Source organism: Leiobunum rupestre, chromosome 11, assembly GCF_980474605.1.
Source record: "Leiobunum rupestre chromosome 11, qqLeiRupe1.1.hap1, whole genome shotgun sequence".
NCBI classification, from domain to species: Eukaryota; Metazoa; Arthropoda; class Arachnida; order Opiliones; family Sclerosomatidae; genus Leiobunum; species Leiobunum rupestre.
The window spans coordinates 52,343,192-52,350,105 of record NC_143394.1 but is presented as its reverse complement, the minus strand read 5'-3'; the positions used below and the strand labels follow the sequence as shown (position 1 = coordinate 52,350,105).

Below are 6,914 nucleotides of genomic sequence, written 5' to 3'. Positions count from 1 at the left end.
TCGGAAGAAAACATTGTGTGGGATGAAATACATCATATAATAGCTTTCTATGATAATTACACCAAGAAAATATGTTTCATAAAAATACCCAAGACAGTTTAATGATACTTTTTCCCATTGCGGCAAATGTTGAGCCTTGGTGCGAAGGAACGGGTTTCAATTAAGTGACCTAAATGGGTATTTCAACCCAAAGACACATAAAATACACTTCTGATAAAATTAATATCAATGTAAATTTTATTACTATAATATGTTTTGTCTTGATACAGAGTTCGCCATTGAAAAGTACGTCAAGCCTACCTAGGTAGATGTTTCGTGTTAACAGCGTAACCGTTATTTCATACACTTCTGATGAAAGCGGTATCTCTATAATTTTGATGAGCAGTATCCGGGTGCCTCACGCCGCAAAGTAAAGCAAACGTCATTGAAGATCGGTGAACAGGTCCTCGGAGAGTCCTCTAACGTTGTAAGTGCGTTCTTGAAACTCGAACCCGCGACCGACATCAAGAGCCCTTCATGGTCCACGGTCAGATACGAAGTGCCTAGGCTGAGATATTACACCCGACACTCTCAAGCTGGTTTCGCATTCGACGGAAACGAGGGGAAAACACTGTGCGGAAAATCATTTTATGCCGTGGACGATCAACGTTGCGCGGATAATAGTTGATTTTATAAAATAAAAAGTGGTCTTGCCCAGCTTGTTAAAATGTTGCTCTTACGTCACAAGACACAGCTTTATTAGTATATTTTGCGCACGAGCGATTTGCACGTGCGCGCTAGAAAAACCTATATTCCTCGCGACTGTAGCGCGCGCTAGTAGGCTTGTGGAAGTAAGAGGCTGTGACGTAAGAGCAACATTTAAACAAGAAGGCCAAGTTAGTTTACAAAAAGAACTATTTTCCATCGAGCGTGAATTCCGCTTTAGGTCACCAAAAAAAGCTCCAAAAATGACCCCTTTTATTAGGCCTAATAATCTTTTTATCTGTTTATCAAACAGCTACCCGCTACAGATTTCAAAAATTTAATTCATTTTAGGTCATACGATTTTATCAAAAGCATTAATTCACCTGAAGTAAACGTTACGTTTATTACCTAAAGTGATATCTCGGATAAGAAACAGATCGTAAATTCGGTTAAATAAAACGGAATTTCTTATATCAATTTATTCAGATTACTGTAAACCAGCTAGGTGTTATCTGCAGATGGTGGGGAAATGGGATTGGACTGATTTTGATACAGTTGAACGAGTTGGATATAGCATCTAAGATAAAAAATAATACGCTGGTAAAAATTGGAGGTTTTCTAAGAAGCACTAAATTCGTTCAACTAAAATATTTGCGAATGAATTTCCACACATTTTTTATCTCAAAAATTGTAATTTAGCGCAATTTTTTACATTGGCTGAATAATATAAGCTTAAATTTACTGTATATAGCGCAACAACTTTCGTCAAAGGTATTCTATAGCCGCTATGAAGTTCCCAAGATTTTCGAAGCAACGCAAATTTAATCTGTAGAGGCTTGCATCGGTCGCTAGGTAGCGCTTGTGTCGCTCGTCGCCATTCGTGAGACTCTAAAACTTAAGATGCTAAATCTTACGGGGAAACCCTATCTATGTTTAGTACGGTAAAAACCCGCTAGATGGTGATAGCGTCTCTAGCAAGAAAATCATTTTCCCTTAGCTTAACGTTGTACAGAATTGACCGTAGCGATTGATTATTTTTCAATCGTCGGTTAAAAATATTCTGTACAGTACCAAGTAACAAATTTTAATTTTTTCATATCTTCGCCGGAAAGTAAGTAAATTTAATGAAATTAGTGCTGAAAGCTTAAAATGAGTAAGAACCTGATTTATTTAGCGATAAAACATCGGAAACAATGTGATTTAAAAACCCGATGTAAGTTAATTTTTATAAAATAATTAAAGGTCTGAATTAGAAATGTACCCTGATAAGTTTTTTAGGTAATACCTATTTAATAAAATAAAACAAACCTTTTCTATTTATATAAAGACCATCTCATAAAGAGTGGTATTCAACATTTGCAAAATTTCGGTTTTTGACTTGGTTTGCCAAGTTAAGAATTGTTTTAATAAGTAACTAAAAGGTTTATCTGAACAAATTTTAAATTTCCTATCAAAGTATTAGTATTAGTATGGTACCAATAATTACATTAATCATAACATTCACAGTCACCAAAAATGTGTATTCATTTTATAATGTTTTCTTAGTGAAAATTTAACACGTGGAACATAAAAATCTGACATGTAAATCAAACTTATGGCTATATATCTTAAATAAATCTTAAGATAGGCATATCTTAAAATATTTTGTTTTGTAGAAATTTGAGGTTTTTGTAAAAATATGTTTAAATCAATTAATAAATATATTTAATAAATTAATAATAATTTTCGTCGTTTAGTTACTATCAGAATAAAGTATTTTTTGTTTCCATTTTTTTAATTTTGCGTATTAATCGAAAATTGAAAAGTAGTTTCAGCGATTAAACATCTCCGCACGTTTGCCATTAATCTTTCATTTCTGTTTTCAAGTACACTTCCCCTATCCATTAAGTCTTTCTGAGGTTAGGGGTCAAAGTGAGATAAGGTAGCTGTTGGCCCGTGTGGTATAATGTCACCAGCCACCTGTAATGATAGCAGTTAATGAGCCTAGCTGGTTTGGGCCTTTGGTGGTGCCTTGGGTATTAGCCTTGCTGATTTTTTTATTTATTCAGCTAAATCGAATGATTCTTGGAAATACTTTTGATAGACTAGCGGAGTGGATAGCACTTTCGCCTCGCAGCAAGAGGAGCTTGGTTCGATCCCTGCTTCTAGCACTGGGTGGAAACGTGGAACAATTCCTGCGTAGAATTTACAAGTTCCCTCCCCACTGGCTTAAGGGGTTTTCCCACGAGCTCTTTGGTTTCCCCTTCCATAAAAACTCGTTGAGGTTAACGGTAATAGTTAGTGTGGCTTGAAGGGCTTGCAACCACCCTCCTACGCATTGTCATCCGGCCACCTCAATTGTAACGAAAGGTTTTCTAACAAAATAATATGGGTTTCCAAAGGAAGGTCGTCAATATTAAAATGTTGTCAACTGATAGATCATTTTGTAAACAGAGCAAATATACTGAGTATTGCCTACCCCCGGGATACTTCCTTTCCTGCTTGGCCCCCGCACGCAGGCGACACAAATGGCCCATAAAATAGTCACTTTGTTATGACCAAACGAAAAGCGCCCTATTTTTATCAACCGAGAAGCTCCATATTACATAAAAGGCGAATAAAAAGCAGAAGATGGGCGGAGTAAAAAGTCCGAAAGCGTTGGATAAGTCTTGGGATAAAGCTGGCTGGTGATGGGCACCACTCAGCTCATTTCCGAGCGTTTCTTCATTTTGAGCGAATTTGTGCGAAATTACCGTTTACCAAAAGAACGAGACCCAAATGAGGAGAGCTCTGATTCCCTCTCTCAAACGAGTATGAAAAGAGTCCGGGAACTCCAATTTTCCCTCTCAATTTAGCTGAAATAAGCGCGACCCCGATTTAATCTGTGAAATTAACATCAAAAAAGGAACCCTTGTTTTGTCTCATAAATAAGTGGGGAAAGAGATGAGCATGAAAGCCGCTTTTTCACCTCTCATTTGAGCGCTAAAAGAAAAAAGCGCTGATTCGACCTCTCAAAGGACAGAAAAATGGAGGAGCGCTGAATTGGCCTTTCAAATGAGCGCAAAAAGCAAAAAAGCGCTGATTCGACCTCTCAATGGACAGAAAAATGGGAGGAGCACCGAATTGGCCTCTCAAATGAGCGCAAAAGAAAGTGTATATATCTCGCAAATGAGAGGAGCGGCGATTTTTTTATCTCTACTTAGAGTGAAAAGATATGGTCGCGGGTATCTAGCGAGAGCGAGCCGTGTGCGTGAGCTGAGCGGTTCTAAAAGGAAAATGCCCATCACTAAAAGCCAAGACGCCTTTATTTATATTCGCAATTTATTCGGCTTGACTCAGACCCTTTTGTGGCTGCAAAAAGAAGAGCGTCGTTTTGACGGGCAGCAAATATAAAACTGAGCCGAGGCCACAAACGCAATTAGGAGCTAATATTTCGCCGAGATGAGAATGTGACGCGTAAAACGACTTATTTGCCGTCCTCCGTCCATCCCCCCCCCTCTATCCTTTCAAATTAGTTCTTCGACGATGAAAAGGGATGCTTACGCTCACAACTCAGAGGTCCTCCTTTCAATATCAAGCTCAGAATGACCAAGTCTAGAGGCCGTGACACGTTTCCTTGGTGACGCCGGACGCGAGATGCGACTTACACGAGAAAGAAGAAACCTAAGATGAAGATACTGTTGAAGAGAATAGGCGTACAGGGAGTTTAAAGCAACTGTCGGCTCTATCATTACCACCTGTTGTTGGGAGTTTGAAGTCTTTAGTTCCCACTATTTTACCTTAAGTAATGAAACTTAAGTAGGTCCTGGAATCAGTGAGGGAGAGCGGTTTTCGGCGGACTGAAACACCGATCAGTTTGGTGTGAGACGAACAGACTGTTACTAACGGAAAACAAGTCCCTTTTGAAAACTAAAATTATCACGAGATACAAATTTTAAAACGTCTTGTCTCGAGCTACAGCAAATCGTATCTAACAATAAAAAATAAAACTCTTCTTTACGAAACACATACAGTTTTCACGTGCTGTATTCGAAAATATTAGACTGAAAGTTTCCAAACAATTGATTTTATTTACAGTTTCTCTTTTCTATTCTATTATATTCCACACTAATATTTATATTTACAAATGCTACAAATAAACGTTTATACTACAATTTTACTACATTACTATTTGTTTTCTAATAACTTCACGATATCAATTTTCTCCTGATACTGCATATATATTTTTTCATTTTACACCTGTAATATGAAAAGGCCCCTGTTATTAGAGATGGCCATGAATCTAGCCGATTCATAAAAAAAACGACTTTACCGGAGAGCGTGGTGCCATCTATAAATGACAAAGGAAGCTAAAGTTTAAAATGACCAAATGATACCGTCGTCAATAAGCGATTGTGGATTATTTTATTTAGACCTCTTATACTCTATTTAGTGGACTTTAACCTAAAGTATATATCCCATATAAAATATATTGTTTGAAATTACTGTAAATTGTGTTATTGATCAAACGAGCGAATCAACGGGAGGGTACGGGTACCTATTAGTACCCGCCTTTTGGGTCAAAATGTAGCTTAACTATTTGGTTTTTATTTCGAAGCGAGCGACATCTGTTGAAAAAAGAGCTACTTCACGTTGAACCGACACTTGCTTTAACAATCAAAATTAAAGCTTGTAGCTAGCATTAGTACTATAATAGCCTTCAAAAGAAGTTGCTCGAGTTCCAAAACCTCGTGCAATCGTTGTTCTTTGTTGCTGATTGTATGAATATAATTTACAAACACTTTTGACCTGATTCTTTACATCGGAAATGTTATATAAGCTGAGTTGGTCTCAAACGACTTTTCCTTTAATAGTAATAATAGTACCTTTGGCGTAAGTCCATCAGCGTATGAGGGTGGTACCGTTAAGATCAACATACAAAGTGGAAAACAAAGTGAAAATTATAATGTGAACTTTTCCAAAAACAAGATTTTTTGTAACCAAAACAATTAATTTAACTCGAGTAACTTATATATAAATTTTTAATTTTTAATATTAATATTGAAATGTTTGGAATAAATTTCCACGAAATGTTGATCCGACTGAAATTAATTGAATGGCTAGTTAAAGATAAACTTTTAATTTTTACAAATTAATCATATTGTAAATAAGAATCACAGATATAAAATTAAAAGTGTAAGTTTTAGTATAGCAAGTGTACCCAAACGGGTCATCTACACAGATTTTGACCGTGAAAATGATCTCTAAAACATACTAAAATTTTATAATAAAAATAACTAAGTACTGTACTAGACTTTGAAAATCGCCAACTCGACCTTAACAAAATTGATAATTATAATTGGAAAATTGGTCGCCTCTGCGGTAAAGAAAATTGGTCACCTCTGAGGTTTAGAAAATTGGTCACCTCTGAAGTACAAAAAATTGGTCACCTCCGAGGTATAGAAAATTAATCACCTCTGAGGTTCAGAAAATTGGTCACCTCTAAGGTATAGAAAATTAATCACCTCTGAGGTTCAGAAAATTGGTAACCTCTGAGGTATAGAAAATTGGTCACCTCCGAGGTATGGAAAATTAATCACCTGCGAGGTATAGAAAATTAATCACCTCTGAGGTATAGAAAATTGGTAACCTCTGAGGTATAGAAAATTGGTCACCTCCCAGGTATAGAAAATTAATCACCTCTGAGGTTCAGAAAATTGGTCACCTCTAAGGTATAGAAAATTAATCACCTCTGAGGTTCAGAAAATTGGTAACCTCTGAGGTATAGAAAATTGGTCACCTCCCAGGTATACAAAATTAATCACCTCTGAGGTTCAGAAAATTGGTCACCTCTAAGGTATAGAAAATTAATCACCTCTGAGGTTCAGAAAATTGGTAACGTCTGAGGTATAGAAAATTGGTCACCTCCGAGGTATGGAAAATTAATCACCTCTGAGGTTCAGAAAATTGGTAACCTCTGAGGTATAGAAAATTAATCACCTCTGAGGTATAGAAAATTGGTAACCTCTGAGGTATAGAAAATTGGTCACCTCCCAGGTATAGAAAATTAATCACCTCTGAGGTTCAGAAAATTGGTCACCTCTAAGGTATAGAAAATTAATCACCTCTGAGGTTCAGAAAATTGGTTACCTCTGAGGTATAGAAAATTGGTCACCTCCCAGGTTTAGAAAATTAATCACCTCTGAGGTTCAGAAAATTGGTCACCTCTAAGGTATAGAAAATTAATCACCTCTGAGGTTCAGAAAATTGGT

General features: G+C 36.7%; 1 long non-coding RNA gene across 3 annotated transcripts; it reads right to left on the bottom strand.

The window, feature by feature from the left end:
* Window positions 1–263: 263 nt before the first annotated feature.
* On the bottom strand, window positions 264–4,551 carry LOC149923281 (uncharacterized). Of its 3 annotated transcripts, none has more exons than XR_016477441.1 (3): window positions 4,398–4,551; window positions 4,207–4,326; window positions 264–610 (listed from the first exon to the last, which is right to left on the bottom strand). It is a non-coding gene; the product is annotated as an uncharacterized LOC149923281 (long non-coding RNA). The 3 variants fall into 3 exon arrangements; XR_016477443.1 differs by having other exon boundaries at window positions 4,401–4,551; XR_016477442.1 differs by lacking the exon at window positions 264–610 and adding an exon at window positions 1,182–1,261.
* Window positions 4,552–6,914: the final 2,363 nt, after the last annotated feature.